The sequence below is a fragment of the Vicugna pacos genome, chromosome 2 (assembly GCF_048564905.1).
Source record: "Vicugna pacos chromosome 2, VicPac4, whole genome shotgun sequence".
Taxonomy (NCBI): Eukaryota; Metazoa; Chordata; class Mammalia; order Artiodactyla; family Camelidae; genus Vicugna; species Vicugna pacos.
Window position 1 is genome coordinate 6,970,266 of NC_132988.1, and position 23,742 is coordinate 6,994,007.

The 23,742-nt window shown below is 34.6% G+C and overlaps 1 protein-coding gene and 1 pseudogene across 1 annotated transcript in view; both read right to left on the minus strand.

Moving 5' to 3' along the window:
• FSTL5 (follistatin like 5) overlaps nucleotides 1-23,742 on the minus strand; it is a 625,236-nt gene that overhangs the window by 186,303 nt on the left and 415,191 nt on the right. The window lies entirely within an intron of this gene.
• Nucleotides 7,504-8,517, minus strand: LOC102537606 (calponin-3 pseudogene; annotated as a pseudogene).

Genomic DNA, 23,742 nt, shown 5'->3' on the forward strand with positions numbered 1-23,742 from the left:
TTGTACTTTCAATTTATTTGAACTCCCTGAAGAGGGAACCTCACAGGGTAACTTTATATTAGTTAGGACCAATCTCTTCAGTCATATTTGATACTCTTGTTTAATAATTATTTTATCCCAGAATTGTAAAAAAACATATCAAGTTAATAAAATTAGTATGACTATTAAAGCTTAATTAATCCTGTAGGGCTTCTGTTATACTGCTCAGTCTTGTTCTGTATGCACCCAAAGATCTGACGTTAACAATTATGTGATTCTGAGAAAGTAAGTTGAGCTCCTGGAACCTGCTTCCTCATCTTGAAAATAAGGTTAATCAAACTTGATTAAATAAGTTTGGGGTCAATTAATCTTCTGGTATATTACCTACTGCAAAATAGCCATTCATTAAATCAGAAGTAATTTGGAAGTAATTTAGCAGAGTGGCAAAAGCAAGGATTTTGAAATCAGAACCTTGGAAAGGATTTGGATTCTATTATGTACTTGCTGTATATGTTTCACAAGTTAACTGCTCTCATTGATTACTAAGAATAAAAATGTTTATGTTGCATGAAACATGCACATGAAGTCTCTGGTAAATTGCAAGCAATCAGTATCATCGGCATTTCTAATTATATTCCAGCTATCTGTTTTCATTAATAAATCTTCCACCTATACTCAGAAAACCATTCCTATATTTTATCCATTATGCTATACACTATATTTAAAATAATTTTATTCTCAAGAATTAAGTATTCACAATCATTAAAAATTCATCAATCCCTCCTCATCATTTGGTGGATAATAGCACCAAGAACAGTGAAGTAAAGGAGAGCCTCAATTTAAATATAGGACTACAATCAGGTGTCTATTATTATCCTTTACAAACTCTCCGAGAGGTTCACTGAGATGATAGAAACTGCAATCAGCTGTAGATGAAGAAGGTCACCTTCACTATCCGTAAACAAAGGATGTTGTGGCCATCAAGCTATAAACCACTGCGGCCACCTTGTTGGTGCATCCTGAGGGGACTCAGGATGGAGAAAATGGAACGCTGGCCCTAGATGGTTGAGGTACATATCAAAGGAATGATTTCAATGAGCCCAGACTCTTGCATCTTCTCATAGACAGAAACGTGGCAAATTCATTAACTTGAGGTGTCTGGTTCTCTGTAATGAACAGTAATCTTTGGATGTTTTGATTACCTGGTTTTTGTTGGGAAAATTCCTGTATTTCATGGCTCCTCCCTTAACTCTTTGGAGGAGTCCCTCAGAGTGATCTGAGACGCTGTCTCCTGTGCTTGAGTCCTCAGGATGTCCACTGAATAAAACAATTCTCAAAGTTCAGATTGTGCCCTCCCCTCCCCACCCCCAGGTGACACAATCAAAAAGGCTCAGGTAAAATAAATAAATACAAGATTAAAAATAAATAATAGCAGAGAAAAGCCTCCTGAATAATTAGGAATTTATGTATTCTCATCCTCCAGGTTCACATACAAAGGCTACATAACAAAAAAGAGTGAGTTTTTTAGGGAACTATATTCCACATCTTGGAGTAACCTATAATGAAAAATAATCTGAAAAGGAATATATGTGTGTATATGTATGACTGAAACATGATGCCGGTCACCAGAAACTGATGCAACATTGTAACTGACTATACTTCATTAAAGTGCATTTTTCAAATGTTATAACTATATCTAAGAAAAGACTCTAATGTTTTTGCCTCTTTAAATATCAAAATCTTTAAACATGAAAAATATTTAAAGAGCTATACACCTCTTTGTTATTGCATAAAGAATTATCATTGTTTCATTGAAGGTTATCACCCCCGTCACATAGTAAGAAATGTTTGAAGTGACAATGAGATTGAATTACCCTCATTAGATCAAATAAACATTAAAATCAAATGTGTTCTCCATTTCTTCCAGTGCTTCTATAATTTACACTGTCATTATGCTTCTGGTACCATCAACATTTTCCATAATTGCATGTATATAAAGTTTGTAACAGGCTGTTGTAGCAATACATTTAAAAGTGTACCAGACTTAGTTTTCCTTCTGTCAAAGTTATTTTATTACGCCACACCTTTTGAAATTATTTGGATTCTATCTGCTACTCAGCAATCACATTCTCTTAATAATGCTCTTGGTAACCTGACTTTAAAAGAGCAACATATTCTTTTTTTTTTCCTAAAGTGTATCTTCAGACTTTACTGTTAGAAAGTGTGGAGAGAACTATGTCAGACACTTACAACTCTGATCTCGTATAAAATTTTATCATCTTCATTTTACAATAAAGAGGCTTTAAATCTCAGTCCAGATCTCTCAGCAAGTGAAGGGTACACAGGCAAAGGCCCTGGCCTTCCCACACACCATTTTGCCTCCCTACTGCCTGTCCTACCTTGCCTTAGCTCGATACTCAAATCATGATTATGAACAAAGTGTACTTCACCAAAGCAATTTTGTCCTTTTTCACTCATCATTTTATAAATATTATAGATATGGATTTGTGTTTCCCAGTATTTCCTATAATTTACTTCTTTCATTTTTTTACCTAATCCACAGGTAATAAACCCAAGGTTGTATTTGTGAAGTCTTTGCCAAGATGGCTACATATTCATTACTATTTATAATTGACATAGTTTGCAGGGTAAAAATATACATTAGAAATATGCATAAACATGTTTTAAAGCTATCTATACATCATCTTACGTGTTTGATGTTTCTTCAGGATAGACCACCTGATATTTAAGAAGTAAAGTTTGCATTACTACAGTCCGACAAAACCCTTAGGCTAAATTAGTTTGCTTTTGGTTGTTGTGGTCACGGACACTAGACTGTAGCACACTGCCGCAGAAACAGAGCCTGGCGTGTCTTATGCTTTATAAATCCAACCAAAGCTTATATTCATCTTGTCAGTTCCCTGACACAACGTTCACAAAACTTTGAACAAAATTTTTTCTCAAGTCTCACTCATTAAACTATCATGAAAGTTATGGAAACTTTTAATCTACTTTATAAATAAAATGTGTGAATTCTTGTCTCTTCTCTCCCCTCATTTAAAACATACCCCTTTTTCAAATATAATCTGAACATCACTTGCATCAGAATCCCAACGAGTGCTTGTCTAAAAATATAGATTCCGACTTCTAGAACATGTTATTTACTAGATTGTGAAAGGGGACAGAACACTGCACACTTAAAATCTCCCGAGATGATTTTTAACAGATATTAATATTTGAGACCCATTATGCTCCTACTTTTGGAACTTTCTCAGTGGAAGAGATAAAGCTCTCCCTCATTTCCAAGAATGAAATATTTAGTTTCCTTAACCGTATTACCTCACACTTTCCCTTGTCATTCTTTCTAAAATATCCTCTTTTATCTCCAGTAATCTACAAAGCTAGTAACACTTCTCCTTTTGTCTACAAATAATTCTGATTTCCCCTAATAAAAATGAACCTGATCCAGCTGCACTGCCTGACATTTCAGCCCCAATATAGCTAATTTTTGCCTTGACCAATCTTCTTGAAATAAAAATTTACACCTATAGTATCTTCTATCAAATGCTGCTGATAATTTTTACATCTATGTAGCATAGTTCATGTTGGTATTATCACATATTTCTTGGCTAAGCCTCATTTCCAAACTTTAACGACTGTCCTTATTGACAGAAGAGTGAACGTAAGAATCAATTTGGAAATCTGGAATTGTGTAGGGCATAAGCACACGGGTGTTTGAACTGTCACAAAACTCATCATACACAGATCCTCGGGCCATTGGCACATCGCTCCTTTGGCTTGGAGACCAACAATGGATGGTAGAAAATGAGAGAATGTTGCTGACTGTAGGAAAAAAAAAAACATTATCGGCACACAATGTTCATGTCAAGCCCTTCCTATCATGACATGTTTTACTCTAGAAGCATTAGGTTAAAAATTAGCCACATGATTCAGTAGTGCAGACGGGATATTAGGTTTGTTGACCCTGCCTTCTCCACTTTCTTTGCCTGAAATACTTCCATGATGTCAGAAGTGCAGGAACTGTGACAAAGGAAGGCAAGGAGTGAGGGAAGAAGCCACCTGGCTCCAGATGCCACAGTCGACCAATCTCACTCTAGCTTGCCCAATCTTGACTTCTGTTATGACAGGCAATCACCTCCTTATGTATTTAAGACACTATTTTCTTTAGTTTTCTGTTACTAGTAAGCATATTCAGTCCCCAGTTAAGACAAAGATGATGCATCAGTTAGGGGCAACTTCCAATTTATTTTTTAATTGTTTTGATCATAACTCCAGTGTTGTTCAAGCATTTTCAGTGCACCTCCTTCCTCCATTTTCTCAGACATTCAGTTCACACCAAAATCCACACCTGGACATTCTAGCCTTGTGCAAACATAGACCCTGAATGTCAACAGATGTCATCAAAATCTGGCCTCTTATTGGCTCTATCTCTCTGATCTAATTTTTCATGTGATGCTTTCAGGCTGATTCTATACACACAATGTCTCATTGTATGAGATTTTAGCAGTATTTCTTTATAAACCTAAAGTGAAAAGAAAGAGCTTGACAAACTGATCATTTCATCAGAAAACTTGGGATTGATGATGACTTTGTTTTGATGGATTGACTGGATTATGCATGCTCCTCTGGAGCTGGGGGTGAGGTCAACCTCATTCAAACCCACGGACACAGAATAATAGATGCTTAATTTTAAGAAAATCAAGAAAAGCTGGACAGGCAAAATTGAGAAGACAAAAGAAAATCTTTCCTCACTGCAATTGCCTTAATTTTGACTTTTTGTATTTTCCTGAAATTAATATCAACTCTTTCTTAAATCCCCTGTTTTCAGCACTTCAATAATACATGCCATCCCACGTTGTCTCAGTTGCATCATGTAACCAACTGTCTTGTCTTCCAGCATCTAAGCTCCTTTAATATCTTCCATTCTGGACTATGCTTGAATAGGGGAAACTGAGTAGAATTTTTCCACGACTGCCCAAGGCAGGAGACTCTGGAATTGGAGTCCAATCAAGTTACGTGCCTACTACAATAAGATTGAACACCCTTCAAAGGAAGAAAAAAATAATCCAGATTATCTATACTATTTTGTTCTTCTTGTCCAATATCCAATTAAAAATCAACCATATAGACAAGCAGGAAAATTTCACCAAAGTCAAGAGAAAGAGAAAAAAAAGTACTCAATAAAAACTGACCATTAGATGACTTAGCTGTTGCAGTAAGTAAACAAGGACTTTAAATAGGATATTATAAATAGTATTAAGAACTTGATTAAAAAATACAAATAAGGATTAAAGAGATTTCAGCTAAAAACTATATAAAATGTAGTATATAGCCTATATATAATAATGTATACTATTATCTATTGTATTATATACTTAATATATAATATAAATATATATCACAATATATAACATACTTATATATTATATATTAAATATTGTGTACATTATATATCCAAATTAAAAATTTTAGAGCTGAAAAGTCAAAAAATAAAATTAAATATCATTGAATGTATTTAGCACCATGATGATGATGGCATTAGAAAGTGTCAGTAAACTTGACCTTAGATAAACAGAATTTATGCTATCTGAAAGATAAAGAGAAAAGTATTAAGGAAAAGCTAACAAAGTTTTGGAGACCTATGAAAAACCATCAGTGTTAAAATATATTCTGTTGTACCACCAAAGGAAGGAAGAGAGAAAATATGCCTAGAAAAAAATACTTAATTATTAGCTCACATTTGGAAGATATCAACCTATGGATCTAAGACATTTAACAATACTGAGATTGGGTAGCTCCAAGGAAATTATTACCTAGATATATCATAGTCAAACTACTGAAATTAAAAGATAAAAGGAAAATATTTAAAGCAGGCTGAGGATAAAAGATTACATGTCACCTCTAGTGAGAAATAATGGGCCTGATGACATAAGCATTGCTACTCCAGCTTCCTTTGGGTTTCCACTTGCACGGACTACCTTTTCCCATCTTCTCACTTTCAGTCTGTGTGTATTTTTATATCCGAAACAAGTCTCTCATAAAAAGCATACAGATAAGTCTTACTTTTGTATCCACTCAGTCTTTCTATGTCTTTTGATTGGAGGAGGTAGTTTTGTCCTTGAAAACTGAACAATGTATTCTACTAAATTAACAGAATAGTACGATCACCTTAACAGATGAGAACAAAACATTTGACAATTTTCAACTCTAATTCATGGTAAAATTCACGATGTATTAAAGCAGAAGATAACGGCTTCAATCTAATAAGGAGTATCTTGGCCATATCAATATACCATGGCCAAATTTCCTTTATCCAGGAAACCAACGTTGGTGTATATCATAAAAATCGACTAACTACAGTAAAAGATTAAAAGAGAAAATTCTCAAGACCATTCCAGAAATTCAGAAGATATACCACATGGGATAGAAAAGAATCATTGATGAGAATGACTTTTTTTTAGCACACTCAGAATAAAATAAGCATCCTTTGTCTGCCAACAGACAACACAAAACACCTAGAATAAACATCATACTTAAGGGTCAAACTCCAAAAGTCTCCTTTTGAGATCTGTAAGAAGAGAAAAATTCCCATTTTCACCACTTCATTCAAGATTGCACTGGAGTTTTGAGGAGCTTCTTAAAAAGAAATAAATGCTGAGAGGTAGGAAATAAAAGAACAATGTCAGGGTTCAACAATCTCAGGGCAAAATAATGGAGAAGTTTCAACAAAGTGTCAAGTAAGAATGCATCTAAATAATGCACTTATGTCTTCAATAGGGGAGATATTTATATCAGCAACTAAAGATTTATTTGTTTAGATTTATGAATAGATTTCTGAGGTAGAAAATCTCAGTCTCATCCTAGTTTTATTTCTAAAGTTTTCTGATATCCTCAAAAGACATATCAAGCACAAGGAGGGGTAATTAAAATTATATTTAAATACACACACACAGTTGTACTTTGGGTTATATCTAGCACTGATTTTTTTTATTTTTACACACTGGTTAGGACTTTATTTAAAAATTAGCAAATGATACTTTAGAAACATTGATATGTAAATTTCTAAAATGCATCTTTAATTTAGCTGGTGAAGACCACATTTAGATACAAGCATGAGTTTAGTCTTCCATGTAAAAACCAGATACTAAACTTTAAAAAAAAAAAAAGAAAGAAAGAGAAAAAAAAAAGCTTTGTATTATTTGAAAATACCAGTTTAAGTAGAGGATTGTAAAAATGCATAGATCTTTAATAAAAGTACTGACTGTTCAAGAGTACTCCCCTTTCACAGTATTCCTTTGACTTTATATGTGAGTTAGGGTTATGCTGTAAGCATTAACAGTTACAGCACTAGATGGCAACTATTTAGGGAAGAGACAGAAAAGGAAAAAGGGATGTATGTAAGGCAATATTCCTTTTAGGTACAATAAGCATAATAGTGTTTTAGGAAGACAAGATAAAAATTGTTCAAGGCTAGCTGGGTTCTCACGGAATTAAAACAATAGGCTAAATACTGAGCTCCTCTATGTGAAACTGAGCATCAGTGCCTTGGTCGCCATATTGGTCATCTTTGGGGTAGGCATCGTGGTACGTGCCATGTTACTCATCTGCATATTCTGCCTGGTAATCATTACCACTGATTTCCAACCCTTTTGTTCCTGTTCCTTGGCTTCCATTGTGAATGACAGGTTCTGTGGGAGCAGCACAGTATTTGAGATCATATACTTGCTGCCCAAGCTTTACACACTCATTCCTTTCTGGGAAGTGATTTTGTTGGTACCCATCCGTAGAGAAATTGTCGAGCTGCCCACTGGTTGTAATGTTAGATTCTGATCATAGTTGTCTCTTGGGGTACCCAGTGCTAACACTCCCACCTGGCTGGCTCCTTTTTTGGCCCCTATCTGCACACTAATCATGGCCTGATCAGAAAAGGTTTGTCAGTTTGCATTTTGGGATCATAAAGATGCTTTCCAGTTCCATAGGCTATCATGCCTGCTTGGCTTTGAACATCTGTTGGTTCCCATTGGCAAACCAATCATACTTTGGCCAACTTTTAATTTTCCTTCATCAAAACAACTTTATTTTTCTGCATACTTAACTCCAATGTCAATGGTTGCATGTAATCCTTTTGTTTTAGCCAGATCTGCTAGGACCACCAGGATAGTCTGAACCTGGGTCATGTTTCCATTCTCAAAAAGACCATTTGCTTCAAATATGTCATGTGGCTTCATACCATAAGCCTGAATAGCTTTAATAAAATTGCCAATATTCTCCAACTGAGGCTAGCTTACTGAGGACTCATTGACCATCTTCACTGAGCCTGGCAGTGGCTTGGTCATGAGCTCTCAGAGGATGATGCCATCCTTTAAGCCCAGCTGAAAGTTAATGCCAAAGCTCATGCCTGTCACCTCCTCTACCCAACTGTGAAGATCTTCTTCTGCCTGATGATCATACTTGGAAGCAGGTTTTCTTAACCTTGGCAGACAGCCCATAGGAAGGGCCCTTGTTGAAGTGGGTCATGATGGTTGGGGCAGCTGGAAGACACTGAGCTCGAGTCCTGGGGTTCCATGCCCTCAGCTTCCTGGCTCCTGGCCCCAAGGAGTGGTCACACTGCAAGATGCTCTTAGCTTACTCTCCAGGGTGGCCAGGAGTCACCCCAATGCTGTGGCAGGACACAGACAGTGCCTTGGCTACTCAGTCTGATGAGGTCCCTGGTACTGATTTTTTTAAATTAATATCCGCACAATGTCCCTGGTACTGATTTTTGACTATGGGAATTTTCTAAACTTTTTGGCCCAATTTTTATCTTATAATATATGGAATCCAATTAGAAATTATGATATTCATGAACACCATTGTCATCTCATTGTCAAGTGCACAAACATAAATAACAAAAAATATGACTATAAGGTCAATTTTGTTTTTTTAAATTATTTTTTAATTAACACTATTCATAAAAATATATTCATTCCATACATTCTAGTTGTTATTTCAATGTTTATTTGGCATTAGACTAAATAAATGACTACCAAATGATCATGTATTTAAAATTGTTAAATTTGAAGTATTACATTTTAAATCTTCATAAATTATATGATGATTATTGTTGCTTGTCAAATTAATTACATTCATATTGATTAAATGGATCATTTGTTGTTGATTGCTTGTTAAAATTTAACAGTGAAGTGTTTATTACATTATCAATAAAACCATTTGGTATTTAATTTTTGATAACTATTTTACTCTACATTAGTTTTAGGTTCAGCTTTCACCAGTACATTCCTTTTTTTACTGTGACACATTGTTTATAAAATAAAAATAATAAAATCATGGTATTGTGTATTTCTTACCTAAAATGACTGATTTCTGGCATGATATGATAATTCAAATCATTAAGTCAATGACAAATATCTGTTTGTTTCCCTTAAGTCTATTACTTTTCTTCATTAACTGGGATCTCTAATTAAGAGCAGCGTTGTGCAGAATATCTTGCATCCACTGGCCAGAGAGTTTTAATTTCATGTATTTGAGACATCTAAAATGGGAAAACTCCCAAGGACTTGCTTATATATTTCAAATTATTCATCTTTAATTAAATTCACATAGGCTCTTAGGCAATTAAGTTTTCAAGAGAAATTTTAAGTGAGGAAAAAGATTATAGGGCTGGGTGGACAAAAGTGAACATTTCCACTACTGGTTACATACTACTTTTATATAAAAAGAGACAATGGGGAAAATAAATGCTTCCTCACATGCGATAAGATAGCTATTACCAAGTGACAAAGTACATTTGAAGCAATTACTAAAAAATAACAACAATCATTCTATTCCTATTTTGAATTTCCTATTCCTGCCAAATTGAAGTGTGGGCCTCTACTCCGTAATTTATGCACTAAATTTGCTTTTTTTTCTTTTTCTTAAATTAATAAGATCACATGCTAAATTTTGAAAGCCTCCATGACTCCTGATTTGGAAATCCAGAGATAAGCACTTTTATTTTGATATTTTAAATTTTCTCTGGATGAATGTATCCATAGATATGTCAATGCAATTTGCCTTAAAGATTGAAATTTAGGAGATCATCTGATATAATAATTTAGAGAATAATTAGAAAACATAAAAAGATGTGCACTTCAAAGTTAATGACTATATAATGTACTTTTTTGATTCTCAAATATAGATACCCATTAAAAGCTGCTTTATATTATAAACAGAGGTACACATTTACGACAATAGGTGTCTAATTTTTTTAACCATAACACATTAAGAACTTTCATCCTTCTATGTAAATTCATTACTTTTTGTATGCTCATTATATTAAAGTGCTAGTAGACCTCTCTTTCAAAATAGAAAACTTTGCATTCCTTGAGAAAACAAAATACCACCAAAATGTCACCTAGTACTCTGCAGCAAAGTAAACGTCTAGAACAGTCTTGCTATTGTAAAGTCAAGAATTCTCTTTCCTAATCTGTTTTTGCACTTTAGTGGATATTTTTTCACCTGTATCAGTTTTCCTTCTCTAGACATTGTTGAATTTGGGTATGTTTTCTGTGTACAGAATTTTACTGCCAATGCTATGCCGTAGTCCAATGTTGTCGAGATAAGAAAAAAACCGAGAAGCAGGTGGAGTGGTGAATAACACGTGAGCGGCGTGGGGCCTCTGGCCAGCATGACAGCAGCTGCAGCTGGTGCTGGGGGTACCAGTTTGCCATTCTAGCTCTTCTGTGATTGTGAATAGCACGCGGTAATTTTCACCCATAGAATAGCAGAATGAAATATCCAGCAGAAAAGGCAGTAACAGCCTTCTGGAAAGTCCTTTTTAATCACATGCTAATTTAAAGTCTTGCTAAATTGACCAGTTTCTATGTTTACCAGTTTTTAATACCAGTATTCCACCATCATTTTAGAAAATGTCTTTTCATCAGATGCCTTGGTGGAAAATACAGAAGCTCAAAAATCATAAGGGTTAATGATATGGAATTAATTTTTGATAATTCACTGTAGTTTAATTTTTATTGCTATACTGATAGGTAGTGGAGAGCCTGTGGATTTCTGACATGATAACTTTGGATATTATCAAATATTTTTTCTGGAGAATTTAAGTGAATTTGACTAAACTAACAGCATTTCTGCTCTACGTATAAAAAAGAATGATTTCATATTTGAAACACAAATTATTAGTAAGGAAAAATTGAATTTCTCTGGATACTATCTTCAACATGGGCTTTGGAATAGTTTTATGAGAGCGACATGACAAAAATAACTCATTTTTTAATTCAAACGTAATACAAAAGGCAGAGTTAGACATGCCTGGAAACATTTCTACACACACAATGGTTGGACTTTGGAACCAACAAATCTGGCTTCATTTCTGGCTTCATTTCTAGCTTCCTTTATATGACTCTGGTTAATCAGTCTTATAGCCTCATTTTCTCATGCATAAATAAGGAAAAAAGCACCTTTCCCACAAGATTTTTATCATGTTTGAATGAGCCAGTTTAATCCAACACATTAGTACTGTGTCTCTCATGGGATAGGTACCCCAAAATGTGAATTCCACTAACATATATTTTTTTTTAATTTTACAGATTTGTTTTGAAAATCTATAATGTCTATGTTTTGAGATATGGAGAATATTTTAGTTTGGGGAAATTGTAACAAAACAATAAAAAAATCAATGACTCCCTGATGACTCTAAAGATTTTCTCATGGTATAAATGTCATAGTCTGAGCACAAATATGACTGCAGGGATAAAACTGCTTACAGGAAACATGAATGGAAATTCCACGTTTAAAAGGATGCTAAGTAAAGTTAGTATATATAACATAATATCAGCGTATAATTATTTTACTTTCTCAGCTTAACCAAAGATGAATGAGAGCTATATTAGTTTTAATGTGTGGAGAGATGCCAAAAAGGACATTTGAAATCACTTTACTCCGTTAAGTGTAATGTTAGATCCCGATGAAGTTTAAGTTTGAATTTTACAATGCATCTCATCCTGAAACCTCCGCTTCTAATTAGTAATTTATTCCTTGAAACTTCCTATCAGGTTGGCCTTGCCAATCTCAAGCCTGAGATTACAATTTGTCACTTACTTACTCATTTCTAAGACCGGGATTCCGGACTGCTAAGGGACAGTCATGCTATTCTGCGGCTAGATGGACAGAAAACTCACTGATCTCCAGCAAAACTCTATATTCCATTGACTGCTTAGCATATTCGATTCAATAATATTTCCTGGAAGCTTCCCATGCAGGTATCACTTTGGTATTTATGATATGGTTATAAAATAGGAATGAAGAAACCTCACCAGTGAACAGAGTTTGGCATTTAGTGAAGGAGCGCAGGCAGAGTAGAAATTATTTCACTGAAAATTAGTTAAATCTAAGTTTGTTTTATTTCTGGAGATCGGTGACATTTATGGTACATTCAGGCGAGCAGAACTCTCTGATTGTCTAATGGAAACCCCAGTGCAAGGAATTTCTGCCTCCTTTCTTTTCTAAGTGGCTTCTGGGCCTAGAAGACCAAATCTCTAGCCCCATCTCTAGTTTCTATCCCAAGTTACAACAAACATTTCCAAACATATATTGTATTAGTAAGAAATAGAACAAATTACAAATGATTACAGGAACATCTGCAAAGTTACAAGCCATTTACTAAAAATGTTTTTAATGAGACCAGCATCTTTGAACAGAAGGAAATACAATTTTTTTTTTCAAGCCCAACAGGTTTAAGTTTTGATTTGAATCAGTTTGTGCCAAAATTATTGAGGAGTCTGGCTCCTGGTCAAACACCTACATGTGATCTTTCAGGCCTGACCACAGGCAGTTACGGAGGCTTTACTGGGCAAGCCTCACAGCTGAAAGCTGCCTTTTTCACGCCAGACTTGGTGCAAAGCCAGTGCCTCGCCATCTTTGAGGTAAGTAGCAGTCAAGGACCTGGGATGCTCAGACCAGCTGTGCTCTTAAGTCAACTGCATCAGCCGCCCAAGTACCTCCACTTTGTAACAGGGAAAAGCAAGTCTGACTCCATATTAGATCTTTTCCTTCAGCTCTAACCCTGTGCTGTGTTTCCAGTGCTCAGTCATGCTGGTTCTGCACCTTTTGTAAAAGAATGTTGCCTGTAGCCTGAAATATACAGGGCAGCCCATTCTCAGGGCTCTGACCTTTAAGGGTGTAACACTTTCCCATACACATAGAGATAAAAAGTTGCAGAACAGGGAGTAACATTTGTCTTGTTGGAGGTTTGCAGGGACACCACAATCTGACCTACTTGAACAGCTGCAAGAACAAAGGATTCTGACACCAAGAAGCTTGCACCAACCAACCACACCCCCTCTCCTTTTTAGTATAAAAGGAGCCTGAATTCTGTCTTGGGGAAGATGATTCTCCAGGACGTGAATCTCCCATCTTGGTCTGCTGGCTTTCTGAATATAGTCATTAGTCATTGCCCCAGCACCTCATGTCCCGACTTACTGGCCTGCCATGGGCTGAGCAAAACAAGTTTGGACTCGGTAACTCTAGGAGGTGTCTTCATCAGGACCTACATATGGTCGATGCTATCCTGAGCCCACTTTATGGGGTGAGGGGTAGAGACACCTTCTTCCACCCAGCCTCACTGTTTAGTATTTTGCTCTCCTAACCCTTACTCTTCCTCCTTTCCTCCCCCAAGTCCATAAAACTGCATGGTCCTTTTGTTCAGCGTCTCTTAGCCATAAGTGACCCACCTGACCCTGGACTGGTGCTATTTCACAAGGAATCAGGAACAGTGGGAGCTCAGCCCTTTCTCTAATGTAGCCTTTTGCTTACATGGTTGCACTCAGTGACCAAAGGCTTGTATGTTACTTTCATTTTGGATTTTTGTGCCAATCAGTGTCTATGACCCTGCAGCTCAGCTCAGCCCTTGAAGTTACCTACTTCCTTCGAGCCTCTCTTGTCTGACAGCTGGGGTTGGCGATTTCTTTCCCATCAGAAGTATGAGATGATAGAAGTGGATTCCTTAGCATACAGCTGACTCTCAGGATTGGTGATCTCAAATTATAACTGGAAACTTGAAGGAGCTCCGAAACAGTAAATAACAGTGATGGGAGGTATGAATCATTTTACATTTTGGTTAGATAGGACTTTTAGAGATAGATAATACATCTTGTGTCTTCAAACTACCTTCAACAGGATGTCAGTGTAACACATCAAAGTCAACATATTTGTGTGGACATTATATTCTACTCTGAGCAAGAAACCCACTCAAAAGATTCTTCCTTTTTTTACCGATAATTCTATCATTCTTTGAGCCACTAAGACTCAAGCCTTGGAGTCATATTTTGTTCTTGCTATTTCCTCATCTGTTGACAGAGTTGCTTCAAAGGTACTTGTGGAAAAAACAGACCCTCTCTTGCTATCTACTTCAGTTCTCTTAAGAGGAATCTGATACAAAATTCCATGCCATATCATTCCCAGCATTTCCATAACACATTTGCTTAATGACAAACCAATCAGCAAAACTTAAATAAATTCCTTACAGTCCAAGTTAATAATTGATCAGATCCTTCTTCTGTATTGATTTAGTCAGGAAAACCTCATTCCTCACTAGCACCTTATCCTAAGAGCAGTACAACAATGGAGTTGCTCAATTCTGTGTCCCCTGAGTATCATTAGTCCTTTTGTACCTTCTTAAGAATGTCCCTACAGTTAAAGTTTCCAAATATTTCTTTAGAATTATTCTGTTTCTTCTCAGTCTAAAGTCTGAAGTTCCTCATTAATATTTTTAGTCCCCTAATTCATTATCTGTTCCTCTATCATAGTATTCAGGACTTGTAACACTAATTTGGTGCTTGATGCTATGTTCTTTTTTTTTAATTTTTTATTGCAGTATAATTGACTGACAATGTTAGTTTCAGGTGTAGAGCAAAGTGATTCAGTTATACATAAACATACATATATGTACTTTTTGTTTTAAGATTCTCTTCCATTATAGCTTATTAAAAGAGCTATGTTTCTATATTTATTTAACAATATAGCTAGGATTCAAAGTGCCACGTAGCCTCCTTTGGTGTGTACAATTACAAAAGCATTTTGACTTGACAACTTCAATAACAAATTAACATTTTGAAAGTATATCATAACTACTTATTTAATAAGTATAGTTTCAAATTTGAACTGGTGCCTGAATAAATGGGGTAATTAAAGCAAACTGTATAAGATATTTCAGTACATCATTTAAGTGGGAATTCAGAGAAGGCACCCCCTTTGAGTCTTGATTTATTCTGTCTTAGTGTTTCTCATTTAAAGTTTCCTCCAGTTTAGAAATATGTTGAGGCTATAGCTGGTTCATATAAGACTTATTTTAGTATGTGGCAAGATCATCTCCAACTTCAATAAAAACAACACCCTTTAACTTCTTGACATTTCACTGCATCGGGGCATTTTTTTTAAGGAAAATAGAGTCAACTAAACATGATGACAATGTTAAAAGTACAATTTAGATATTGGTATGTACTTTTTCCAAGTCCTGAAAATTTACATCATTTAAAGACAAACAACTTTCCTAAGTAAATTTCTAGGTAAATTACATTACTCTGTGTACATGACCATGTATACCTTTTTTGGTTAATGTAATTGTGTTATTTTGACTATTCTTCTATACATTGTAGCTTATATATTCTACCCTGAATTTGTGTCAAGAAAAGTATATTTTATGTATTTGACATTAAGAGTCTGAGATATACAAAATATTTTCTTTTCCATTGTTTTGTATTTTTTAGCTAAAAGGTGAATATTACATACTCCTATGACATAGTCAGTGGAGTTATATATACTTCTTCTAATATATTTGAAATTTTTTTCAGTTTTTTGATTACTAAAATATTCAAATATAATAAGATACAATTTATTAGCAAATGAAGAAGGGAATTTAAGCGAGGACAAGAGAAATAGCTTAAAAGCTTCTGGGAGGGGAAATGAACAAAATCTTATTAAATTTTTACTATTTACTTATTAATCAAAAGACGTATATGCCCTTTAACATAATTTTTCTACACATTTGTAAGGCAAGTTGCTGAAATGTCTTTTATTTCCCTTGTACATAGAAGGTTGTGAATTAGAGCTATTTTATGTCTTGCCAGCAGCCTGTTACCTAGAAAACAATACAGCAATGACTTCAGTGTTTCATGGGTGGAAATCTCTCTTAGGCCAGGGATTACGTTAAGGTCTCTAAATGTTTTAAAGTAGTAAAAATATTTAGGGTCCTTCTGCCTTCCTCTCACCAAAAAAAAAAAAAAAAAAAAAAGCTGTCCCTAACACTTAATTTCATCACCACGTTGTATAAATAATGTCTTCGTCTTTTGTTCAGTTAAATTGCAGAAAGTGAAAAAGCATATTTTATCCCCTTATCAAACTGGAGTATTAAAGAAACTTTAAATGCTTGGAGCTTAAAACATTGTTCAGGCGTAATTTTAAAAGGGTTAAAACAATTCTCATATCAGTGTGAAATAAACGTGAGGCAAAGGTTCATCTGTCTCATGAGAGAACCAGCAAGATGGTAATGCGAATTCAAAGCCCATTGGCGGACTAGAGATTTGCATCACTTGGTTCAAGCATGAGGTAATAAGTTTGTTAAGTTAAACACAAAACTCGTTAGTGTCCCACAGGGCAACAAGCAATTATTTTGTAGCTATCTTTTTTAGAGAACGGAAGTCATTTGCATCTTTTTTTAATGTACAAGTTAACATGCATATTCACAGATTCGGCGCCCTCATCAGGAGTTAATGGACACGCAAAGGTACATCCTAGAGAATTAAGTCATCCTTAGCCGGGAGTGAGTACTGCAGTATGACTTTGAAAGACATGTTGTCCTTCCACAGCTTCTAATGCCTTTGATACCTCGTCTCAAGCAATTGACTCTATAGCATTAGGCAGAAGACAGCCTCTAATTACTCTAACCTAGAACAGAAGCCAAGGTCACAGTGTTATCATTGCAACTGTGTTTGTCCTGACTTGTTTCTCTCTAAAATAAAAGTTCTTCTAGTTTGCCTTACACACATAGTGACAATCCATGGAAGATCGTCTTTATTTCCCATGTCACAATTTTTTCTGGCCGTAAGTCAAGATAGATCTTACAGCTATAAACTCTAGAAGCATAGATAATAAAATATCTCCCCTGCCATAAACTTGTACAGATCTGCTGATTCTTTACAATGACTCATTGGTAAAGATCTTGCAGAGGCATATTCAAATTAAATAATTAGCCTTAAATATGCCATAGTGGAATAGAAATGACTAAAACAGGGAGGGAATCAGTATCTTCTTTTGAACAAGAGCTGGTTTATTATTTTTAGATAAAAGCTGTAGTAAAATTGCAATTCATTTTCCCCATTGAAAGGTTTTATGAATCATGATAATGTCAGTATAAATATGCATAACACTGGTTATGTGAGTTTAAAAATGTTTACCAGAGTTGTTTATGATTAACAGAATTTTTTTGCAGAAGGAATAGCAGTAATTTATAAGCAATTGCCAGTCAACATGCTTCACTAACATAACTTTGATTTCACACACTTCTGCATAAAGTTCCTTTAGTGAGCAAAAAAAAAAGTTCTTTATTAATTGCATTTTTATTCCCTTGTCTAACATTTAATAGTGTATGCTGTTAGGAAGAAAATATGTCTCCAACCTTTGCCAAAACCCTGCTAAATGAACAGAATTAAAATAACAAATCCTTGAAGGGACAACAAAATTGGATCATATTTTACAACTTCTTTTCTCGTTGGTAATCACCTTTTTTAGCCTTCTTAAATTTTTTTCTCTGAAACATTGAATATTCAGAAATATAAAGCTGATAACTAATATGGATACTGTTACATCCAGATCACAGAACTATCTATAATATTGTTTACTTTAAATCATACTGTAACTGCTGCTTCTTGCACAAAAGGACAAAGATAAGAAAAATAAGAATCAACAATTACTGTTAAAGTGATTGGTTGTCAAAATTCTCAATCTATTTAATTACGTAATAAGATTTTGATTTTAAACACTGTGATTTGTTTGTGGTTGTGAAGCAATTATCTCTCTATAAATTTTCCTTAGTTTTTTTTTTTTAAATACATTTTGTAGCAGATATATCTCCCACAAGCTGGGCATTATTTAAAAGATTAGGACTAGTGGGAAGGAATAAATTGGGAGCTTGAGATTTGCACATACTAACTATTATATATAAAACAGATAAACAAGAAGTTTCTACTGTATAGCACAGGGAACTATATTCAATATCTTGTAGTCACCTAAAATGAAAAAGAATATGAAAAGAAATATATGTATGACTGAAGCATGATGCTGTACACCAGAAATTGATACAACATTGTAAGCTGATCATACTTCAATAAAAAAGAATGAAAACATAATAAAACAAACAAAAAGTGTTAGGAATAAACTTAACTGAAATTAAAGGGCAATGAAATATCTCCTGTGAAGTTAGTGGTATGTCCTTTAGGGAGTCTGTTATATCAACTGGCATGAGCTATGCACTTTTGAATGGAGTATGTGTTATTCTCCTTTGCTACAGAACTTAAAAATTGCTTAAAACTGTATGGATGTACTATTTGCTTAAATTATAGTTCAATCTGCACATACCAACCAAAGTGACTGGAGAAAGAGAAACTACAAAGAGAACGAAATTATTGAAATTATACTGTTAAAAATCAACTTAAATGTCATCTTGTATGGGTATAGTTCCATGGGTTTCCATAGGTCTTGTTTTGAGAAGTAAATGAGTTAATGAACTTTTTAAGGACAATTTAGAATGGTTGATAAATATTAAGTTTTCATCAAACATTATCTTGCGTAGTATGTCCTAAGTGTATAAGTGTAAGTGTGCAGCTCTACAATCAAATGCAAAAACCTGGTTTCATCCGATGTATTCAAGCCATTTATTAATCTACCGACTTCGTTACTCTGAGACAGAGCAGGGACTTTGAGATTGCTGAATGAACCATGCTGTCTCAAGCCCGCTGTGCGCTTTCCCAAGAATTCCTATTCACCATTCCTTCATCTAGTTAGTATCTAAACTACAAGACTAGTGTATTCGTAGAAGTCTTCTATGACTCCTAAAACTTAAAGTTTACTCCCCTTTTCTATTATTTATATATTTGTATGTGACATGTAGATGTATACATTTATGAATCTGTTTCATTTTGCATTATTAAATATAATGTACTTCTTTTCTTTCTTGACTGTTTAAAATCTATGAGATTTGAGGACAGAAATGGTGTCTCTTATCGGTATATCCTCACCATTTAGCTGAGTGCCTGAAAAACTGTGGTCATTAAATCAATGTTTGGGGGTGCATAAAGATGAAACAGTAACCAAATATGTTTCTCCTCATCTTTTTCTTTTCCCCACCTTATTGCATATGATGGGAGATTAAATTGAAACTGTAGTTAAAAATCAATATGCTTAATGAGAAATGTTATTAAAGAAATTGAATCTAAAAGTTGTTGAGCTGTGCTAGATTTAAATGATCGACTGCCAATAAACATCAGTTGATTGAGAATCCTTTACGTGGTTAAGAAAGTAAATAAAACCCCAGCAAGTTTTTAAATATAAAAGCCCACGAATAAACTCTTTACCGCAGAACAGCAAATATAAGAAATGTCACTGTGTCATGTGTGATTTGAGCATTTAAAAATGATGGAGCAGTTTCGAAGTCAGTACAGTGCTAACATCATTAACATAACGTTGACCAGGTAAAGGTCCTTCCGCTCAGAGTTTCTAGTCCAAAGAAGAAAGGTGAGAGTGTTAATAGTTTCATTGTGATACAAGAACTGTAGTTATTGGACTTAGTTAAGTAGTAAAGTAGTAGTAAAGAACTTAAAAACAAATCAAGTTTAGGCATAAGCATTTGTCTATTTCTAAATGACAACTGGACTTGGGTAGATGAAAGAGACAAGGGGAGGTTTCCCAGAAGAGATGCTTTTGACCAAAGGGGTAATAACACAACACGTCAGAGAACAGCTAATGCTGTGGAAAGTTTGTTGCTGTAAAGCGTGAACGTGTGTGAGGGGTAGGAAGAACTAATAGAGAACAGGCTTTTTTTCTGAATACAGTAAATGATTTTAATCTTTTCCTTTTCCCAGAAACTTACAAGAAGCCATTAAAGGGTGTTAACGAGGGAAATGAAAAGTCCAGATGTAAACCTTACAAAGCTAGGTCTGGCTGTATTGTGAGTTAAAGGGCATCTCAGTAGGTGAGGATAAATTCTGAAGGTGAGAAATGATAAGAACTTAAACTAAGGCAGCTGTGGTGGACATGGGATGACAGAATTGATTTAAGATAAATAAAAAGTTAAATTCACAAGGTTTTGTGACTTACTAGATTTGAGGGCGAAATTGAGGGAGAATGCTAGCAGGACTCAGTTCTGGGCTATGTTTACGTGCAATAGGAAACACACAAATCTGGTAGGTCCAGGGGTAACGATATTGCTTTGAATTTTGCACATTTAAATGAAGAAAACAGTGCTCAGAGGAGACATTTCAAGTAGAAGTGTAATTTGGAATATATCAGCTTAAAGATAGTAATTGAAGCCATGGGTTCAGAGACATAATATGAAAAAAACTTCAAAAAACATACTTCATCATTTTAAGAATCTGTGTAGTTATTTGCCCATGGCTTTATTGAAAGAAAAAAGGTCCAAGTGAAGTCATGTTTCTACATTACTATCCATCAAAAACTTATTTAAATAACATGATTTTCCATAATTTTGAAGACTGAACCTAAATTAAAAATTGAAAAATTGTCAGGTACGCAGTAAACCTGCATTTATTCTACTCATTCACATGCGGGCATTTTATTTTTACGTTTGCTATTGGCAAGGGTAAGTTCCAAAAGAATATGACCAAAGACATTTCAAAATGTTTTTCTAAAGCACTGATTTTAAGACTTTTTTTGAGAAGTGAATTGTAAAATGCAGTGCTCTGTTATAACAGCAGGAAAAAAAAAGTAATTTAGAAATAATATTCATTTTAAAGCAGCACAGTGCTAGGCAGTATTTACGATCACATAAATTTTACCAAATTAACAGTGAGTATTGAAACTTCATAGCATATTTAAGTGAAAGATGAATGTATATTGTATGTTTGGTATTTGTGGAAGAAATTCGACTTCCGCAGCCATGACAAAGCTTTGCTTTATTTGGATTGGAAGGTTCCGAATCATAAATATACTCTGATTTCCACTGGATTTGAAAAGCCACAATGGCCTCAGGCTTATATGAAAAATGAATTAGTGGTAAAAATTACATGCTGAATGATGTATTATAATTCAAACATTAAATGTCTCCACTTTTAGTGGAAGGGGAAGAAATGGATTACTTATAGTCTAGAGAAGAAAAAAGTCAATGGCTTTTTTTTTAATAGCTAGTTTGAATGGTATATTCTAATATATTCCATATTAGAAGACAGCACTAGAGTTCTAAAAGATTTAAAAAGAAATCTTACTAATTAAATTATTTTTCCTGGTGATATATATTCTGGGCTTGGTTATCAATGAAGAGCCTAAAGGGTAATATTGTCCCTTGCATACACGTAAGATTTCAACCTTCATACATGAGAAGAAAAAAAGTTATATTTTCACACTGCCTTAAATATTAAAATTGAGTAACAGTGTCTTTTCAGTCTCTGGGAACTAAATATGACTTAGGGATTTTACTTCTAAATTTAAGTACAGTACATGTTCCAGAACTGTATTTTATTTTATTTTTTTTTTACCAGAATAAAGTACTATTCTATATTAAGCACTTGATGGCTTTGTATGTCTGGATAGACATATAAAGAACATTTTATTTGTTATGCTTTGATAGGTTTTCTCCCAGTGCTAGTTCTGCCAACTATGTACTAGAAAATCTACTATTAAAAAAAAAAACTAGTAATATGATAAGCTGCCACACCAGCAATTGGATCCTGATATGAATGAAAATGTTTGTTTTAATTGTTTTATTGTTCGTGATTTTTTTCCCGACAGAATGCTTAGCGTTAAAGGGAGATCAACTGTACACAGTGAGAATCACCTCCAATAAGTTGTAGGGATAGAGCTATCTCAAGAATGATTAGAAGGAAAAGTCATCCAACTGAATGCAAAAAACGTGAGTAGACTTCTTAAGGAGAGGACTCTAAAAGCAAAACGATCAAAGAAAGAAACTGAAGGCTGATACAACCACGTGAAGAACTAAAATGGTGGGCAGGGACGTTCCAATTAGAATTCAAAGGGATAATCCTTCTTCATCAATGCAGAAAGACAAAGTTTAAATAAAATGTCTTATATCCTCTTAGCTGGCCTTGTAGAGGGAGGTCGAAATTGCTCTCCCGGTCCTCCTTTGTAACAGATGGCGAAACGGTACATCCAACTAAAGGATTGTATTTACCGGCCTCCCTGGCATAGTTTTTGCTGTTATAGCACATCAGTGACCTATAAACAGTGTGGGATTTTGAGGAATAAGTACCATTCGTCTTTCACTTGTTTTGTACTACTGCAAGCCTGGATTATAAATTGATGGAATATATGGATTGGTGGCTGGAGCTCCTACAGCCCTCTTGAACCCTGAGATGATCTTGGAGATGAAAACCATGCTCTTGGAATGCCAGAAAAGATAGGAGATTGAGTTCCAGATGATACACAGATCTATCAGCTCAGCTGTGGGTAGTATGTTTTATGAAAGAATAAACTTCTGTCCATTTCCTTCACTGTTTTTTTTTTTTCTGAGTCTCTTACTGAGTGCTGGATGCAATTACTAACACAGGTTAGGCAGATGTAGAAAAACAAAAATCCCAGAAAAATACTAGGAATGAGAAAACAAAAGGAATCTACAAAGCCAAGGGTTTAACTTCACAGGAACTTTCCACAGTTCAAACACTTCATTTCACTGATACAAGCCACAGTAACATTTTTAGCAATTATCATTTTAATGCAGTATTCAAACCAATTTGAGTTTCATGTAAATTGTTGCCAGACATAACAAGTAAAATATGACACTCAACTAGAGTTGAATTTCAGATCGGCAAGAATGATTTTTGATAAGTATATCCCATGCAACATCTGGTATATGCCTCTAGTAAAAATTGATTTATTGTATACCTAAAATTCAAATTAACCTTGGAGATCTGCATTTTATCTAGCAAATTTACCTGTAAAGTTCCTGAAAGTCATAGTAATAGTAATTACATTAAGTTGTTTTTCAAAGAAATAATATTTTCCTGGGGCATTGTTATTCAATATGATCAACAATGCCATATTGAAACAAGCTACTGATCATGATAAGACAATTACATATATTACATTGAACAAGTGTAATGTGTCATTGAATTTGACAATAATCTCTTCTTTATAGATGAAGAGACAGAAGCTTAAGCGTCAATTCTTTGTGATCACATAATTAAAAGTAGCAAAACTAGGATTGAAATCTAGTAAGACAAATTTGGTAAGACAAAGTTTGATTTCAATATTAAATGTAGACCAAGATGTACTGCAAGTTAATAAATGGTGAAAAACACAGATATTATAAATAGAATACAAACAAGGATTTTTAGACCTATATTTTCACAGGTGAAAACAAAGGAAAACAAAATTTTGCTATCTGAAGATGTACTGAAAATTTTCTTGGTAAAGTCAAAACGTGAAAAAGTGCTGTATTTCAACTTGTCTCTTTCCTTCACTTCTGATTACTAAGACTGTTAGGCAATTCTATTTTCCACCCAC